The sequence below is a fragment of the Rhineura floridana genome, chromosome 22 (assembly GCF_030035675.1).
Source record: "Rhineura floridana isolate rRhiFlo1 chromosome 22, rRhiFlo1.hap2, whole genome shotgun sequence".
Classification (NCBI taxonomy): Eukaryota; Metazoa; Chordata; class Lepidosauria; order Squamata; family Rhineuridae; genus Rhineura; species Rhineura floridana.
In genome coordinates this window covers 7,843,695-7,853,023 of record NC_084501.1, presented here as the reverse complement: position 1 = coordinate 7,853,023, position 9,329 = coordinate 7,843,695, and the positions used below count along the sequence as shown (strand labels likewise).

The window sequence follows — 9,329 nt, the reverse complement described above, 5'->3', positions numbered from 1 at the left end:
CCAAAGGTTCTGTCCTGCAGCCATCTGCAAGGGGTGGTTTCACACAGCTGGTGACTGGACCCCAACCAGGGTGTCAGCAAAGGGGGGGTCTTGGGTTGTTCGGGAGGGAGGACTTGTGTCCCTAGTGTCAGAACACCTGGGCTTCTGGAAAGGGGACTGAGGCCTCATGACTGCAGCTGAAGGTGCCTCTTTATAGCAGAAGGACTGGAAAGGGGGATGAACATCAGAAGAGTCCAAGGCCCATCAGAGTCCAGCATCCGGTTCTCATAGTGGCCGACCAGATCCCCAAGCAGGACGGGAGTGGAAGAGCCCTCTCTCTGCTTGCCATTCCCAGCCACTGGCACTCAGAGACATACTGGGCGCTTTCGGACTGTCGCTGTTTTCGGGTGGGATTTGCTTCCATCCTGGCAAATTCAGGTTGTGCCATTATAGTTGTTTGGGAGGTCTTGTGCCACAAACCAGCTTCCCCCTCCAAAGAGCCGACTTCTTGCAATAAGGAAAGTGATGAGAAATTGCAGGCTAACCCTTGCATTGATGCAGCTGTTGTCTGACCTCCCCGCAAACGAATCGGAGCGCATCCTCGTTTAACAGCCAACGTCCGCATCTCCCTGCAAACAAATCAGGATGAATGTTCAGTAAACAGGTTGTCTGGAAGGGTTCACTGCTTCTGACAGTGGGGTTGGAATATAACCACTGCAGCTAGTAGCCATTGACAGAAGTTAGAGGGGTCTCTGTGCCATTTTAGGAGTGAGCTGGAATCTTGACGACGGATCTCTTCCGAAAGGTCACAAAATCGGAGGTTGTGACTCTGTCGGCGAGTCACCTTTGCCCCTGTGAAAGCTCTTTCCCCAGCAAAGGCGCTATCCTTCCAGACACCACAGGACTCTTTGGAGTGGTTGGCTGTAACAGGTGTGAATGCGACAAAGCTCCTGGAATCTGTGCTGGAATCTGGTCTTGCGTTTTCTCCCTCGGGGAAGGGTGCGGACGTTCAGAAGCAGCGCACGACTGTTTCATTGCGGTGCCGACTGAGAGCCTCCCCGGTGGCGTCAGCTTCGTGCGGTTCCTCAGGTTCCTCTGCTTGGGTGAGGTCCGGGCTGTACGTGATTCACCTGCCACGCGGGGAGTCTGCTGCTTCGCGTCCCTTGGCAGGCCCTGCTGTGTGTGCTGGGGCCCCAAATGCCCCAAAGCCGCGGGTGCATCTGAGCCAGATTTGGGATGCTTAATTGAGGCTGGCTCAGCAGGCACCTGTTTGCTGCATTCCAGCCCCTGGCACTCCAAACGGCACGTCTGCTGCTGAGTTCCCGCAAACAAACAAGGACATTTTCGAGTGTCAGGAAACAGCCTGAGATTGGCTGAGTACGCAACATACATTTAAAGCCCATTTCTCCCTCTTCCAAAAGAAAAAAAAAGACTGCTGGGGACTGTCCTTTGTATGGAACTGTCACTCTGCGAGGGGTAAACTACCGTTCCCAGGATTTTTGGGGTGGTGGAGGAATGTGCTTTAAATGGATGGTGTGTATAAAGAGGGGGATGGAGGGCCGCACTTGGCCCCCAGGCTTGTGTTCCTTTCTTAAGGGTGCTAGAAATAGTAACTGGGCTCCTGCTGGGAGGAAGGGCGGGATATAAATCAAATAATAAATAAATAAACTCTGTGAGGGTTAAACTACAGTTCCTACGGATTTGGGGGGGTGAGTCATGAGCATTAAAGTGGTATAAATGGAAATGGACTGCCTTCAAGTCGATCCCAACTTATGACGACCCTACGAATAGGGTTTTCATGGTAAGCGGTATTCAGAGGGGGTTTCCCATTGCCTTCCTCTGAGGCTGAGAGGCAGTGACTGGCCCAAGGTCACCCAGTGAGCTTCGTGGCTGTGTGGGGATTCGAACCCTGGTCTCCCAGGTTGTAGTCTGACACTCTAATCACTACACCACACTGGCTGCATATATTTATGCCATATTATGCCATATTATTGCTGCATATATTTAAAGTGCATGACTTCTCCCAAAGAATCCTGGGAACTGTAGTTTGTTAAGGGTGCTGGGAATGGTAGCTCTGTGAGAGGAAAAACCCCACGTCCCAGAATTCTTTGGAAGGGAGAAGGTGTTTTAGATGTATGGTGTGTACCCATCCTGTGACCAGGGCCCATTGTCGGGCCAGCCGTCTTGAGGGTGCTTTGAGCACTTTTAAACATTAGCTCTAGGATAGGGAACCTGTGGCCCTCCAAGTCCCTTCAGCCCCAGCCAGCATGGCAAATAGTCAGGGGTGATGGGCACTGAAGTCCAGCAATAACTTTAAAGGGACACATAAGAACATAAGAAGACCCTGCTGGATCAGGCCAGTGGCCCATCTAGTCCAGCATCCTGTTCTCACAGTGGCCAACCAGGTGCCTGGGGGAAGCCCGCAAGCAGGACCCGAGTGCAAGAACACTCTCCCCTCCTGAGGCTTCCGGCAACTGGTTTTCAGAAGCATGCTGCAAGTTCCCTGCTCTGTTCTTTTAAGAGCAGCTTGATCTGTGGCTTGTCAGCCTTCAGCAGTTGGAATGGGGGGGGGGGGACACGTGTGGTCCTCTAGATGCTGATGGCAGATATGTTAAAGGGAAGGGCAAGAGCATCAGCCCTGGGTTCAGTTTACCTGGATGGAAAATGGGTATCCTAAACTAAGTAAAATAATGTGAAATAATGTCTCGTTTTATTTTTCCTTATGGAGTAATTGTGCGCATTTTCAGGGGGGGGGGCAGATGCTATTGGAGGTCGGTGATTCATAAATGTAATAGACTGCATTCAAGTCAATCCCAACTTATGGCTACCCTTTGAATAGGGATTTCATGGTAAGCGGTATTCAGAGGGGGTTTCCCATTGCCTTCTTCTGAGGCTAGTCCTCCCCAGCTGGCTAGGGCCTGATCAGCTTGCCACAGCTGCACAAGCCAGCCCTTCCTTGTCCGCAACTGCCAGCTGAGGGGCAACTGGGCTCCTTGGGACTATGCCGCTTGCCCATGGCTGCACAGGTGGCAGGTCATGTAACCCCTGAGCCACTCACTGTGGATGCAATGTATAAGAAATAAGGTGATGTTGTTTGTTGTTATGTGCCTTCAAGTCAATCACGACTTATGGCAACCCTATGAATCAGCGACCTCCAATAGCATCTGTCATGAACCACCCTGTTCAGATCTTGGAAGGTCAGGTCTGGGGCTTCCTTTATGGAATCAATCCATCTCTTGTTTGGCCTTCCTCTTTTTCTACTCCCTGCTGTTTTTCCCAGCATTATTGTCTTTTCTAGTGAATCATGTCTTCTCATGATGTGTCCAAAGTATGATAACCTTAGTTTCATCATTTTAGCTTCTAGTGATAGTTCTGGTTTAATTTGTTCTAACACCCAATTATTTGTCTGTTTTGCAGTCCATGGTATGCACAAAGCTCTCTTCCAACACCACATTTCAAATGTTGATTTTTTTCTTATCCGCTTTTTTCACTGTCCAACTTTCACATCCATACATAGAGATCAGGAATACAATGGTCTGAATGATCCTGACTTTGGTGCTCAGTGATACATCTTGGCATTTGAGGACCTTTTCTAGTTCTCTCATAGCTGCCCTCCCCAGTCCTAGCCTTCTGATTTCTTGACTATGGTCTCCATTTTGGTTAATGACCGTGCCAAGGTATTGATAATCCTTGAGAAGTTCAATGTCCTCATTGTCAACTTTAAAGTTACATAAATCTTCTGTTGTCATTACTTTAGTCTTCTTGACATTCAGCTGTAGTCCTGCTTTTGTGCTTTCCTCTTTAACTTTCATCAGCATTTGTTTCAAATCGTTACTGGTTTCTGCTAGTAGTATGGTATTGTCTGCATATGTTAAATCATTGCTATTTCTCCCTCCAATTTTCACATCTCCTTCAACTTGGTCCAATCCCGCTTTCAGTATATGTTCTGCGTACATGTTAAATAGGGTGATAAAATACACCCATCTCACACCCTTTCTGATTGGGAACCAATCGGTTTCTCCATATTCTGTCCTTACAGTAGCCTCTTGTCCAGAGTATAGGTTGCGCATCAGGGCAGTCAGATGCTGTGGCACCCCCCATTTCTTTTAAAGCATTCCATAGTTTTTCATGATCTACACAACCAAAGGCTTTGCTGTAATCTATAAAGCACAGGGTGATTTTCTTCTGAAATTCCTTGGTCCGTTCCATTATCCAATGTATGTTTGCAATATGATCTCTGGTGCCTGTTCCCTTTCTAAATCCAGCTTGGACATCTGGCATTTCTCACTCCATATATGGTAAGAGCCTTTGTTGTAGAATCTTGAGCATTACTTTATTTGCATGGGATATTAAGGCAATAGTTCAATATCGAATAGGCGATATAATACAATTAAAAATCGTACAGCGTATGTAATGCACGGTGCATTACAATTGCTACCACAGGCAGAAGAATCATTGAGCAGCCTACCAAGACCATCAGCAATTTTCAAGTGGTCCGTGGGGCGGGGGGGATTTGGGAATCACTGATCTGTATGAAGCCATCGGAAGCGGTCAGTCAGGGATTGGAGCACAGTGAAACCAATGTGCTGATGACACCCATTTCTGCTTTTCTGTAACATCTGGATCAGGCATGGCCAGGGCCCAGGTGCAATGGTGGGCTGGATAAGGGCCAATCAGCTGAGCTTGAATCCTGGCGTAAGAGGGAGTCTCTGTGAGCAAGTGGCTCTCAGGTCCAAGAAATAGGTCTGTTGCCTGTTCTGGATGGGTTGCTCTCCCTCTGAAGGAGCAGGCACGTAGCTTGGGGGTGCTCTTGGAGCCCTAGGAATTTAGGATACTGAGTCAGACCATTGGTTCCTCTAGCTCAGTATTGTTTGCCCTGACTGGCAGTGGCTTGCTGCGATTTCAGGCCAGATTTCACACTTCAGCACCTTGGACAGCTCCTTGAAAGTTCAGACTAAAACCCGGCGCGGATTCTGCTGCCCCACTGACATGGAGCCATCGCTGCTCGAGATCATCCAACAAAACTAAAGGCAGAGGAAAGGAAGTCCTTCACACAGCGCTATGGATGCACGCCACAGGATGCACTGATGGCCATCGAAGAGGATTAGACAAATTCCTGACAGATCAGGCTAGCAGTTGTGGCGGGCAGAATGCCTCTGAGTACCAGTGGCTAGAAATGGCAAGCAGGAGGACAGAGGCTGTTGCCCTCATGTGCTGCTTTCAGGCTTCCCTGAGGTGTCTATTGGTATATAAAGCTTTTAACATTTTGGGGTCAGTTTACCTGCACAACCGCCTTACCTCATATGTGCTCGCTCGACCACTTTGATCTGTGGATCAGGTGCCACATAATACTCGTTCCACACTTGTGAGAAACTGATCCTTTGTGGCAGCACTTACAGGCAGTGTGGTATAGCCGTTAGAGTGATGGGCAGGGGCCTGGGGGACCAGAGTTCAAATCTCCCACTCAACCATGAAATGCACTGGGTCACCTTGAGCCAGCCTCTATATCTCTCAGCCTGGCCTACCTCTATAGGTTGTTCTGAGAATAAAATCAGGAGGAGGAGAGCCATGTTTGTACGCCACTTTGAGCTCCTTGGGGGAAAAAAGGTGAGATATAAATGTGCTCATTTATTTATTTACTGTACTTTTAGACCGCCCTTTAGCGACAAGCTCTCAGGGCGGTGTACAACAGAATAAAACCACATTAAAATACAGGTGAGTGTGGGTACAATACAACTATAAAAACATTTTAAAAGCAAGGTGAAATAAATAAATACACTCTGGAACTCCCTGTTGGCATCAGGTAGGCGCCTTCCCTGTGTTCTTTTCAGTGCCTGCTTAAAACATTTCTGTTCCAGCAAGCCTATCCAGACATGTAGATGTTTTTAGTTTACTGCCAGGGGAGTAATCTTCTGGGGTCTTGGGTTTTTTTTAGACTCCTTACTTTTTTGAGAGCAGGGTCCCAGCAGAGTCCCTATGTCTCCAGCATCCTATGAGACAATTAGCATGAAGGGTGTGTGTGTTAACCACTGAGAAGAGTCTTCTAACATGCTTCCTTATCCTTTCCTGCTGATTGGAGCCATTCAGAGTGAAAGGAGATGGGTCAGCCACAGAAGACTCTTTTCAGTAGCTAATACTCTCCCCTTTCATGCTAATTGGCTGCTGGGGACATTTGTTGTTGTGGGAGAAGGCGTTAACAAGGTTCCCATTCTCAACCCAGAAGCAAAAAGAAGGGGAGAAGGGGGCATGGCTATGACTAAGATGAAGGGACCCTGCAGTTCTGAATTTGCCAATACAGTACTGTTTACTGCTGATTCTAATTGTTGTTCAAATGTTTTTAATTACTTGTTTTTATTTATAATTTTAATGTTTCTTGTGAACCGCTTAGAGGTTTTGTTGCAATCAAGCAGCATATAGAGTTTGTTAAATAAAATAAATAAATACACATACACACCCTAGTGGAAACAAAATGGGCCTTTCTTACAAATGTCAGGGCTGTTGTTTTTTGGCATCCTCAGGGAGAGTCTGAAACCTCAAAAAAGCCTGCTGCTGATGCCTCCTCTACGCCTCCCCAACTTTAAAACAACAACAACACACCAACCTGGTGCTGAGCAGTTGGGTTGAGCTGCCATTTTAATTTCCCGCAATGCCCCTGAGGAACAGTACATCCGGGGCATTCTGGGAAATTTCACATGGCAGTTAGGCGCTGCTGCAAGACGGCCAGAACCGCCACTGACATCTGCGGTGACTTTGAAGAGCTTGTGCTTGAGTCTTGCTTTTCCCTCTTCCCTCCTGTCCCGCTTTCCTCCGCTGTCGTGTCTTTCCAGATTGTGAGCCTGAGAGGGAAGGGATTGTCTTAGTGCTGATTTTTTGTAAGATGCTCCCTCTTTTTTGGCTAAAAGGGCGAGGTACAGATGCTGCAAATAAATAAATAGGACCTTCCCCCTCAACACAGGGCAGGGACGGGCAGCCGGTCACCTTCCAGAATGCAGCTCCCATGTGGCCTCCCAGCTGTTGTTGGACTACAACTCCCTTAATGCTGGCTGTGGCGAAAAGGAGCTGGGAGACCAACAACATCTGGAGGGCCACAGGTTCCCCACCCCTGATTTAGAGAGCGCAGTGTGCTTTCTGGTTAATAAGAGCATCAGAGGAGCCCTGCTGCATCCTGGGGATGTAGAAAGCTGCTTTACATGGACTCTGACCAATGGTCCATCTAGCTCAGTGTTGGCAGCAGCTCTCCAGGGTCTCAGGCAGGGAGACTCTCCCAGCCCTACATGGCGATGCCATCAGGGATTGAACTTGGGACCTCAGACGCTCTTACTGCCCTGATCAGGCCAGTGGCCCATGTGGTTTCAGAGGAGGGCGACAAGGATGATCAGAGAACTGGAAACAAAGCCCTGTGGGGAAAGGCTGAGAAAACTGTTTGTGTTTAGCCCGGAGAAGAGAAGACTGAGGGGAGATAGGATCGCACTCTTCAAATACTTGAAAGGTTGTCACACAGAGGAGGGCCGGGATCTCTTCTCAATCGTCCCAGAGTGCAGGACACGGAATAATGGGCTCAAACTGCAGGAAGCCAGATTTCAACTGGAAATGAAGAAAAACCCTAACTGTTAGCATGGTGCAACAATGGAGCCAATGGCCTAGGGAGGTGGTGGGCTCTCCAACGCTGGAGGCCTTCAACAGGCAGCTGGACAGCCACCTGTCAGGGATGCTTTAAGTTGGATTCCTGCATTGAGTAGGGGGTTGGACTTGATGGCCTTATGGGACCCTTCCAGTTCCACTCTCCTATGATTCTATCTAGTCCAGCATCCTGTTCTCATAGTGGCCAACCAGATTCTCCAGTGGGAAGTCCAGAAGCTGGACCTGAGTGCGACAACAACTCTGCCCAATGGCGATTCCTCCCAGCAACTGGTATCCAGAAGTGTACTGCCTCTGTCGGTGGAGGTGGTGCATTCACAGAAGCGGGGAGGTGCAGAGGAAGGAGCTGTAGAATTCCTGGGGAGCCTAAGCTGTTAGATCCAGTCCTGGAAACTGGCATTGCGGCCTAGAGGGACGCTTGGATTTCCAGTTTGGCTATCTGCCCCCGCACCATCACCACCACCCCAATAACAGAGCCTGTCAGCAAGAAATCCAGAGTGGATGTGAAGCATCCGAAAGACGCTGATCACGCCCAAAGGGACCGGCTGTGGAGCCGGGGTAACTGGTTCCTCCAAATACCGGGAGAAGGGAGGGAGAAACTAACAGGGATGATGATTGGGTGAAGTGTTACATAGTGGGCAGATTCCTGAGTGCTAATTCTCTGCTTGGAGGGGGCCCCGGGGGTGGGAGGCAGGTGGAGGTAATGGAAGCCAGGCTTCCTGTCTTTTGGAATCGACATAAATACCGGAAAGGTGTGAGAGAAGTGAGAGGTTTTCATCTTCTTTTGAAGCAAGACTCCTGAGGGTTTTTTTCCTCCCAAGTATCTGTCGTAGTGGTTGTGGAGAGGAAGTAGTGACTAATGGTTAGAAGAGAAAGGGAGAGAATATCTTGGGGGCGTGGGGGGGAGGTTCAGAGTCCTCTCTGATAATGGGTTTTATTATGATGATTAATGTATACTTTTGGTGTACATGATGAGAAAAGGTTACAATATTTGGGGCTTTTTAGTGTGGAGGAAATCTACAGCCATACTACCCTGAACACGCCTGATCTCAGAAGCTAAGCAGGATCAGGCCTGGTTAGTACTTGGATGGGAGACCTCCTGGGAATACCGGGTGCCGTAGGCTTAGAGGAAGGCAATGGTAAACCACCTCTGAATACCTCTTACCATGAAAACCCTATGAATATATCCAAAAGGTTCAGAGGGTCGCCAGAAGTCGTAATCGAAGGCATATAACAAAAGTGTGGAGGAAAGGCATGGTAGAAGTGTATAAAATTATACATGGTGTGGGAAAAGTGGACAGAGACACGTTTTCCTGCCTCCTAACCCTAGAACCCAGGGCCATCCAATGAAGCTGAATGGACATTTCAAGCACATCCGGCATGCATTTCAAGCGCATGCTTTCCCCCAAGGAATTCTGGGAAGAATGGTTTTCCCTGCACCGAGCTATAAATTCCCAGCACCCTGAACGAATTGCAGTGCCCGTGATTCTTTGGGGGAAGTCATGCGCTTCAAGTGCGCATTGGCTGCACTTTAAAAGTACGGTGTGGACCTGCTCTCATCAGGGCGGACAAAAGGAAGTCTTTCACACGGTGCAGTCTGTGGAATTTGCTCCAACAAAGTGTACCGATGGCCAACACCTTGAATGGCTTCAAAAGAGATTTAGAAAAATGTATTCCTTTGTTCCTTTATTTATTAAATTTATAGCCTGTCC

General features: G+C 48.5%; 1 pseudogene; it reads left to right on the top strand.

Moving 5' to 3' along the window:
• The first annotated feature begins 8,632 nt into the window (after positions 1 to 8,632).
• Positions 8,633 to 8,741, top strand: LOC133375278 (5S ribosomal RNA; annotated as a pseudogene).
• The last annotated feature ends 588 nt before the right edge of the window (positions 8,742 to 9,329 follow it).